Raw genomic sequence first — 10,767 nt, 5'->3', positions numbered from 1 at the left:
TTTTTTAATATTTTATAAACACTTTAATAATTTAAAAAAAATATAATTTAATTTTAAAAATTATATCAAACATTAATACTATAACTTTTCATAAGTTAAAAGTTAAAAAAAATTACTTATAAACTTATTCAAACTGAGACACGTGATTTGGTATTTTAAAGTTGTATGGAGTTTTTGTGCTCTTTAATTAAAAAAAATTTGTACATAAAATTTTATTTTGTAATTAAAAAAAAGAGAGAAGAATGAGCAATTAAAGTTTTGTTTGGGGCTTTGACTTGTAAAATCCGGTTACACCATAATTAATTAAATAATAAATTAAATAGGAGCAAATATGGTTAGAAAATTTAGCTATCAGAATTTGATAATTTAAATATGATATTTGGATTCAGTGATTTTTTCTAAGTCGAAAAATATAGTTTTCTGAATAAAAAATGCACACTGGAAATTTGACCGGCAATACTGGCTGCGATCTGTCTGGTACTGTGACTGAGAAAATTAATTAGAAGTGAATAATTTTAAAAAATAAGAATTTATAATTTGGGAAGATAGAAATATTTAAAACGCGATTTAAAGCACTAATCTTGAAGGTTTTTGCCCAAAATTGGGCCAACGGATAAAAATAAGTGAACCGGCTCAAGACCCAACATATATAAACATTAGTTATGAGCATTTCAGCTCATTAGCCCTAAAGAAAGAGGGTAGGGGCGTTGAAATGGAAGAAAGGTGAGAGGTGAGAGGTAAGGGTTCCAACTTCAATTTCAATCTTCAAATCACCATAACTTTTGATCCAGAATTCCGATTGACGAGCCGTTTGTGGCCACGCGTTGCTCTTCTTTCCCTCTTCGATCCTATTTATATTTTGTGGTGAGTATTCTACTGTCCTCTGCCCAGTTTTTATTTTTTCCTCTAAATTTGAATTTGGTTTGGGTTTTGAGAAAATCATGCGATTTTAGTTATTTAGGAGTGCTCTAATATGAGTCATTGGTGATATTCATCACAAAATTTCCTGGGTTTAGGTAAGGAACCTCTAACCCTTGTGATTTATCAATTTCATGAACCCTAAGTTGATTATAAGTGTGAAATTGGTTATGTTAGAATATTGGTTGATTTTGGTGCACAATTGGGAGGTTGGTGTTGCTTGTGGAGCTTTGGTGAGGCTTGGAGTTAAGGGTCGGTGGAGACTTCCAAGAAGAAGCTCAATTATTTTGGCTACAAGAGGTACGGTTTAAGTTTCATTTAAGTATCATGTGGTGTGATGAGAATTCCTAGGCTAGATGCCCCTAGGATTAAGTTTGGATTGTGTAAATGGTTGGTGCTAATATGCATAGTTGATATGTAATATAAATTAATGATTGAGTTGAGAATTATGTGGATTTGTATGTTTGTTGTGTTGAGAATTTGATAAATTGGATAATGAATATTGGTTTGTAGAATATGCATTTAAATTATAAATTTGAGCCGGAGGCCGTGAATTTTGGGCCGGAGGCCGGAAAGAGGTAAAGAAGATAAGTTGATGTGTGTATTGTGTGATGATATAAGAGATTGGATGGAGTTTAGATATTGAATGTGTGAATAATTGAATAATAAGGTTTGAGGAATTGAGGTGTGGAATTTGATAGTTTTGGGTGAAATTGTGTATATGAGATAGGTTTGGTTTTGGTTGAGTGTAATTATGTGAATAAGAGATTGGATGGAGTTTAGATATTGAATGTGTGAATAATTGAATAATAAGGTTTGAGGAATTGAGGTGTGGAATTTGATAGTTTTGGGTGAAATTGTGTAGATGAGGTAGGTTTGGTTTTGGTTGAGTGTAATTATGTAAATGTGGTTGGGTTGTGGTCATTTGGATGAGTGGAAATGAAAATATGGCTTTGAATGATTGTTATCTCGAAAGTGCGACCGTAGAGAGATGAAGGAAGGTGAGGATCCCCTTCCTTGTTCCACGCGTACGCGTAGGTGATGCGCACGCGTGATCCTGTTTCCAGCAAAAGTTGATTTTTGAGTTTTTAAAGTGAATTTCAGACTTTTAAACCTCCATTCTTACTCTTTAAGTCCTAAATCTTTTTAGTATGCCTAGTAATGAAAAGAAGCTAAGACATGTGATAACTTGTGGATGAAGTAAAGTGAGAATCAATGATGAATGATGAGTAATGATGATTGTATCCGTTACTGAGGGTGATGATAGAAGTGCGATGTATGCCGTGAGACGAAGGGCTGTATTTAATAATGATTATTGGCTGGTTATGGGATTATGTTATGAGCCGGATGGCTATGATAAATATTGATTTAGGGCTAGAAATGAAAATATGACTTTGAATGATTATTTTAACTTGAGCTCTCTTTTTCGAAAGTGAGACCCCAGAGAAATGAAGGAAAGTGAGGATCCCCTTGGTTCTTCCTGGGCATATGAGAACGTACCTCTTGGATAGATGCAAGGGTTGTGGTTGCGCCCCACTTGCTCCAGGTTGGTTAGTATAAAGGCTCTCCGGGTAGACGCAAGGGTTGTGGTTTCGCCTTACTTGCTCCGGGATGCGATGAGATATACCTGCTTGGGTAGATGTAGTGGCATTGATTCCACTTGCTCCGGGTTTGGTTTTGAGACTCCTGGGATAGGTGCAGTAATTAGCCCCAATTGCTCCCAGTCGAGCATGATTTGAAATTGAAACTATCTGAGTCTCGAATTTTCTTAGGAAGATGCAGTGGGTCCGCTCCACTTGCTCCAGGTTGAGATCCGAGCTTCTGCTGACCCTATGTCCTAAGTGTGGCCGGACACTGTGAAAGTTCCGGATGAGCTCGCCCCCGTGAATAAACACCAGTATGGGTGTTGTTTGATTATGATTATGATTGTGAATAACTCGAGTTGGGGATGCACGACAGAGGGACAGTCCAATGATTAGCTACCAGGACTTGTCAGGTTGGCTTTATAACCGACAGATGAGACTCATCAGCCATAGGGCAGGCATGCATCATTTGTATATGTTTGAATTGTTTGGGTTTGCCTATTTGTTTGGATCGCTATGTCATATATGCTATGTTACCTGACTATATGCTATCTGTTCTACTTGTACCTTATTTGTGTATTACTTGTCTGTATTGATTGTGTTTCTACAACTGAGAGGTCCCTCATGCTAGTGTCGGTTGACGCTGAGGGTTGTTCTTGTTGATACAGAATAATGATATGATTAATTTAAAATGATTATTACTGAATGTGACAATTTGAGTTCCCTGGATAGATGCAGTGAAGTGATTTCACTTGCACCAGGTAGAAAATGTGGCAATTTGAGCTCCCTGGGTAGATGCAATGAAGTGATTTCACTTGCTCCAGGTGAGGATATGAGGTATTGATATAGAATTGCAGAGACAGAATAGCCGATGATGGTCTTGGATATAATTCCAATTGTCTTGGATAGTTAGAAAGTTAGGAAGCATGAGGAATATGAATCAGATTTAGCATTCCCTTATGACACTTGCCTATTTATGTATTAGCGAGAACATAGGATGAATATTTGGTGAAAGAAAGTTTAGGATACTTAGTGAGATTTTATTATAATGCATTGTATTTATTTGACACTTTTACCGTACTGGGAACCCATGGGTCGGGGATTCTCATTCCGTATATATCTATTGTTTTTCAGATACAGGTCTAGGTGCTCAGAAGTAAGCTGTGGTTCATCTAAGAGACGGCAAAGATCTTTATATTCTCTACTTTATATTTTGCTTAGAATCTCTCCACCTTTATTTTGAAAAGCTTATATTATGTATTGGACTCTTTTAAAATTGCCTATAGAGGCTCTTATGTTTCTTTTGGGAGAGATTAGGAGATTCTGTTGTCGGCTACTTTCATACTGTACCCTAGCCGGCCTAAACTTCACGGGTCGCGACTAGTGGCTATTTACTTATGTGATATATATTTATATACTGCCTTTCTCCTATTCTCCTTTATGCCTTTATCTATATATCGCTTTCAACTTCACGCTTTAACTTTTAGCTGTCGATACGTGAGTGATACAACTTCGTGATTTTATTTTTACTCTTTTTAGCCTTCTCGATTAATACTCCTTTCAATTATATTTATAGTTATGTATTTAAAATCCACCTGACAGTTGTACCACTGTAATATCATTGACTTATGACTCAAGCATAAGGATTTGAATATTAGGGTGTCAGTTCGTCCTCGTGAGCCTGAGGGATGAAACTACTTATGCTTCAATGCATACTCTGAGTCTGTGCCTATGCTAGTTAGGGTATCTAACCGATACGTCTAGCATGAAGTCCATGAGTGTACCTTTGGTAATTTGAAGCACTTGACCTGAGATATTAGGTCTGATCACCTTGATATCACTTGTTTGGTGTGAACAGGATCCAAATAGCACCGCGTGGACGCAATTGTGGGAGTAATCGGGGTCGAGGATGGAGAGTTAACAATGTAACCATATCGTATATACCTTGACCGATTTCGTGACCGCGATGGCGAGTGCTGTTGCTGCCATTGGCACTGTGGCTACTGTGACTAGCCGAGCGAGGGATAGGATGGAACAACAAGTTAGAGTTGGCGAAGATAGTGGTAATGGAAATGAAGGTGGAAATGATGTCCGGAGTGTAGTGGTACCTGTGGAAATAGTGAGTTATCCGGAGTTAGTTAACACGGGTCAAGCAACGGGAGAAAACTCGAGAAGGACTGTGGTGGCAAGGAGTGACTGCTGGGAATCTTTCACAAGGAAAGAGGGAAAGAAAACAAAGATTGCACCTAGGAGCCAAAGTTTCAAAGGGGGTCGTTTTGCTATTTCACGTTCTCAACGCTGAAACAACGACCGAAGAAATGACAATCGTTAGGGGCTGAATTCAGAAGGGCAGACTAGTACTCAACCAGAAAATTTGAGGTGCCCGAGATACAAGAAGTATCATCCAAACAGACCGTGTAGGACCGGACTAGGTGTATGCTATAAGTGTGGGAGATCAGGGCATATGTCTTGGAATTGTCCCTACAGAGAAGGCCGGGATGCAACCAAATTCGATTCTCATACTCGAGGTAATTGTAAACTAGCAGTTGAATTTCTAACTTTCCTGAATATCATTAATATGTAATATTCGTTTGTGATGCATGACAAGTGTTGATAATAGTAAGGTCCAAGTCGACGATTAGTCGAGGACCATTAGTTGCTGAGACAGAGCGATATTTAGTGAACTTAGAGGAGTAGCTAGGCTCTTGAAGGTTAAGAATAAGAGTGACACAACAGAAGCGAGTTGGATTATATCTAAGGGATCGGAAGTGTTGAGAACAATACGGAGTTATTGTTCGAAACCCAGTGACAGTGAACTGCGAGAAAAGAGAATAGGGCAAATTCAACCTTTAGTTGCTCATCGTTTGAGGGGCGAGTGAAGACGATACCAAATCCTTATACGAGAGATTTTTCGAGACAATCCCTAAAGGAACAGCAACAACAATTACCAAGGGAGAAGGTATGGAAAGCAACCTCAGAATGAAATGACTGGTAGGCGATGTGGAAGTTACCATCTAGGAACTCCATGTCGAGCTGGATTGGGACATTGCTATAGTTGTGGAGGAGCTAGACACATATCCTGGAACTGTCCTGAGAAGGTCAACCGGAATACTACCAGGGGCCAGTAACAAGGTCGTGTGTTCACTACGACAGATGATACCGTTAGATCCGATGGTTTGGGTAGAGGTAAGTGAAAGATTGGTAATAACGTGTTAAAAGTACGATTAAGTTGGTATTTGATTTTGGCTATCACAGATAGAAATCTAGTGAATGTCAGTCATGCTAAGTTGTGGTTTAGTACTTGAGAAAATAAGTGATAGGATTAGTACTAGACGAGAAATCAGAGTGGCGCAGCGGAAGCTTGCTGAAGCGTTAGCATATTATGGTAATAATAAGAAATAGTAGGGTATGATTAAAAATGCTTTATGCTTTGAGTACTTAAAAAGTTAGTGAACTAATACAGATAATGATTCTAGATAATTGGGACAAAATGTGGCTATGAACTTTGATGGTCCTGAAATGGATAAGGAAATGATCGTTGATGCATAATTGGATTTAGATGATGAGTGAGTGCAAGTCGTCGTGTTTGAGAGATGAGTACTATGATATTTGGTCATGATGGTGTTGGATTTAGATTGAGATTTATAATGATTGGATTTGAAAGACAAATTTGAGAACCATTAAATTGAAATGCTGATGTTGTACTGAGATTGGTTTGAGGGAACCCGTGACAGGTTTGAATGCTTTATAGATTATTAAAGAAAATCGGGTCCTTATGATTTTGTTAACTTGTCATTTCAAACTCATTTGATTTTTAAAAACGAAGAGAGTTTTGATTAATTAGTCAAATACTTTAAAACAGCAATTTATATATAAATTTAAGGGTTTGGGAAAAGAAAGTAAGTCTGGAGGTTATGCTTGGAGTTGAGCTGTGATTAGTGGTAATTGGCTTGACAAAGAGAGAGAATAGTGATAGAAAATGATTAAGGTATGGTGATGACTTTTGGTTAATTATAGTGATGTGGGATGATGACTATGATTAAAGATGATGGTGATATTATTGATGACATCATTTGAGATTTAATGAGATGTGAGTTGATGAGATGATGAAAGTAACGAACGAGGCTGTTGGTCGGCGTTGGACGAATGATCGAAACCCTCAGAGAGAGAGGAATCAGAGCGTGGCAACGAAAGTGCGCAGAGTAAAAAAACCTCGGAACTACTATGCGTTGTATATAAAGGCAGACTACGCTCACGTACTCGTGGTGGCGGATGGAATTTTCGAGGGCGAAAATTTCTGTTAGGAGGGTAGAATGTAAAACCCGGTCAAATCGTAATTAATTAAATAATAAATTAAATGGGAGTGAATATGGTTAGAAAATTTAGCAATCGGAATTTGATAATTTAAATATAATTTTTGGACTCAGTGAATTTTTCTGAGTCGGAAAACATAGTTTTTTGCATAAAAACGCGCACTAAAATTTTGACCGGTGGTACCGACTGAGATCTGTCTGGTACTGCAGCTGAGAAAACTAATTATAAGTGAATAAGGCTAATAAATTAGGATTTATAATTAGGGAAGGTAGAAATATTTAAAATGCGATTTAAAACTCTAATCTTATTGGTTTTGGCCCAAAATTGGGTCAACGGACAAAAATAAGTGAACCGGACCTAAGTGGGTCCAAGACCCAACAAATATAAATATTATTTATGAGCATTTCAGATCATTTAACCTAGGAAATGAGAGAGGGGCGCAGCTATGTAGAAGAGAGGAAGAAGAGAAAAAATCCTATCTCCATCAAACTTTAAATCACCATAACTTTTGATCTGGTACTCCGATTGACGAGCCGTTTACGGCCACGCGTTGCTCTTTTCGCCCTCTTCAATTCTATCGAAGTTTTGTGGTGAGTATTTCACTGTCCTCTACCCAATTTTTGTTTTTCTCTATAAATTCGAATTTGGTTTGGATTTTGAGAAAATCTTATGATTTTGATTGTTTAAGTGTACTCTAGTATGAGCCATTGGTGAGTTTCATCAATCAATTTTATGGGTTAAGGTAAGGAACCCTCTAACCCTTGCAATTTATCAATTACATGAACCCTAGGTTGATTATAGGTGTGAAAATTGATTATGTTAGAGTATTGGGTGATTTTGGTGCACAATTAGAAGATTGATATTACTTGTGGGGCCTTGGTGAGGCTTGGAGTTAAGGGTTGGTGGAGACTCTCAAGAAGAAGCTTAATTATTTTGGCTACAAGAGGTACGATTTAAGTTTTATTTAAGTACCATGTGGTGTGATGAGAATTCCTATGCTAGATGTTCCTACGATTAAGTTTAGATTGTGTAAATGGTTGATACTAATATGCATAGTTGATATGTAATGTAAATTAATAACTGGATTGAGAATTGTGTGAATTTGTATGTTTGGTGTGTTGAGAATTTGATGAATTAGATAATGAATATTTGTTTGTGAAATATGCACTTAAATTGTGAATTTGGGCCGGAGGCTGGAAAAAGTTAAGGAAGATAAGTTATTGTGTGTATTGTGATCTCTACTTTTCACAACTCAAACAATCCCCAGTAATGGCTCCAAAAACTTGGTGCTCAATACCATGGTCTAAACATAATTTCACAACTTCGCACAACTAACCAGCAAGTGCACTGGGTCGTCCAAGTAATAAACCTTACGCGAGTAAGGGTCGATCCCACAGAGATTGTTGGTATGAAGCAAGCTATGGTCACCTTGTAAATCTCAGTCAGGCAGATTCAAATGGTTATGGATGATTTATGAATAAAACATAAAACAAGGATAGAGATACTTATGTAATTCATTGGTGAGCATTTCAGATAAGCGTATGGAGATGCTTTATCCCTTCCGTCTCTCTACTTTCCTACTGTCTTCATCCAATCCTTCTTACTCTTTTCCATGGCAAGCTGTATGTTGGGCATCACCGTTGTCAGTGGCTATAGTCCCGTCCTCTCAATGAAAATGTTCAACGTGCTCTGTCACAGCACAGCTAATCATATGTCGGTTCTCAATCAGGTTGGAATAGAATCCAATGATTCTTTTGCGTCTGTGACTAACGCCCAGCCTTCAGGAGTTTGAAGCTCGTCACAGTCATTCAATCCTTGAATCCTACTCAGAATACCACAGACAAGGTTTAGACCTTCCAGATTCTCAAGAATGCCGCCATCAATTCTAGCTTATACCACGAAGATTCTGATTAAGGAAACCAAGAGATAAACATTCAAGCCTTGTTTGCTTGTAGAACGGGAGTGGTTGTCAGGCACGCGTTCATAAGTGAGAATGATGATGAGCATCACATAATCATCACATTCATCAAGTTCTTGAGTGCGAATGAATATCTTGGAATAAGAATAAGCTGAATTGAATAGAAGAACAATAGTAATTGCATTAATACTCGAGGTACAGCAGAGCTCCACACCTTAATCTATGGTGTGTAGAAACTCCGGCGTTGAAAATACATAAGAACAAGGTTCAGGCATGGCCGTGAGGCCAGCCACATGATCTAAGATAGCATAAGACTACTCAGAGATAGCTACCCCCGATGAGAATACAATAGTAAAAGGTCCTATTTGTAGAGAACTAGTAGCTTAGGGTTTACAAAGATGAGTAAATGACATAAAAATCCACTCCCGGGCCCACTTGGTGTGTGCTTGGGCTGAGCATCGAAGCATTTTCGTGTAGAGACTTTTCTTGGAGTTAAACGCCAGCTTTTGTGCCAGTTTGGGCGTTTAACTCCCATTCTTGTGCCAGTTCCGGTGTTTAACGCTGGGCAGTTTTGAGCTGATTTGAAACGCCGGTTTGGACCATCAAATCTTGGGCAAAGTATGGACTATTATACATTGTTTGAAAGCCCAGGATTTCTAGTTTCCAACGCAGTTGAGAGCGCACTAATTGGGCTTCTGTAGCTCCAGAAAATCCACTTCGAGTGCAGGGAGGTCAGAATCCAACAGCATGTGCAGCTTATCACAACACCAAACTTAAATTGTTGCTTTTCCCCAAGCAACTGAAAATCAAATGAGATAAAAAGAAGAGAATATGCAATGAATTCCAAAAACATCTGTGAAGATCAGTATTAATTAGATGAGCGGGGCTTTTAGCTTTTTGCCTCTGAACAGTTTTGGCATCTCACTCTATCCTTTGAAATTCAGAATGATTGGCTTCTATAGGAACTCAGAATCCAGATAGTGTTATTGATTCTCCTAGTTAAGTATAATGATTCTTGAACACAGCTACTTTATGAGTCTTGGCCGTGGCCCAAAGCACTCTGTCTTCCAGTATTACCACCGGATACATACATGCCACAGACACATAACTGGGTGAACCTTTTCAGATTGTGACTCAGCTTTGCTAGGGTCCCCAATTAGAGGTGTCCAGGGTTCTTAAGCACACTCCTTTTGCCTTGGATCACAACTTTATTTTTTCTTTTTCTTTTTCTTTTTCCTTTTTTTCGTTTTTTCTTTTTTTTTGAATATTCACTGCTTTTTCTTGCTTCAAGAATCATTTTTATGATTTTTTAGATCCTCAGTAATATGTCTCCTTTTTCATCATTCTTTCAAGAGCCAATCATTCATGAACAACAAATTCAAAAGACATATGCACTGTTCAAGCATACATTCAGAAACCAAGAGTATTGCCGCCACATCAAAATAATTAATCTGTTATAAAATTTAAAATTCTTGCAATTCTTCTCTTTTTCAATTACGAACATTTTTCATTCAAGAAAGGTGATGGATTCATAGGACATTCATAACTTTAAGGCATAGACACTAAGACACTAATGATAATAAGGCACAAACATAGATAAACATAAGCATGAAAATTCAAAAAATAGGAAAATAAAGGACAAGGAAATTAAAGAATGGGTCCACCTTAGTGATGGCGGCTTGTTCTTCCTCTTGAAGATCTTATGGAGTGCTTGAGCTCCTCAATGTCTCTTTCTTGCCTTTGTTGCTCCTCTCTCATGATTCTTTGATCTTCTCTAATTTCATGGAGGAAGATGGAATGTTCTTGGTGCTCCACCCTTAGTTGTCCCATGTTGGAACTCAATTCTCCTAGGGAGGTGTTGATTTGCTTCCAATAGTTTTGTGGAGGAAAGTGCATCCCTTGAGGTATCTCAGGGATTTCATGATGAATGGGATCTCTTATTTGCTCCATCCTTTTCTTAGTGATGGGCTTGTCCTCATCAATGAGAATGTCTCCCTCTATGTCAACTCCAACTGAATAACAGAGGTGACAAAT

This window comes from Arachis duranensis, chromosome 4 (genome assembly GCF_000817695.3).
Source record: "Arachis duranensis cultivar V14167 chromosome 4, aradu.V14167.gnm2.J7QH, whole genome shotgun sequence".
Taxonomy (NCBI): domain Eukaryota; kingdom Viridiplantae; phylum Streptophyta; class Magnoliopsida; order Fabales; family Fabaceae; genus Arachis; species Arachis duranensis.
This window is presented reverse-complemented; position numbering follows the sequence as displayed.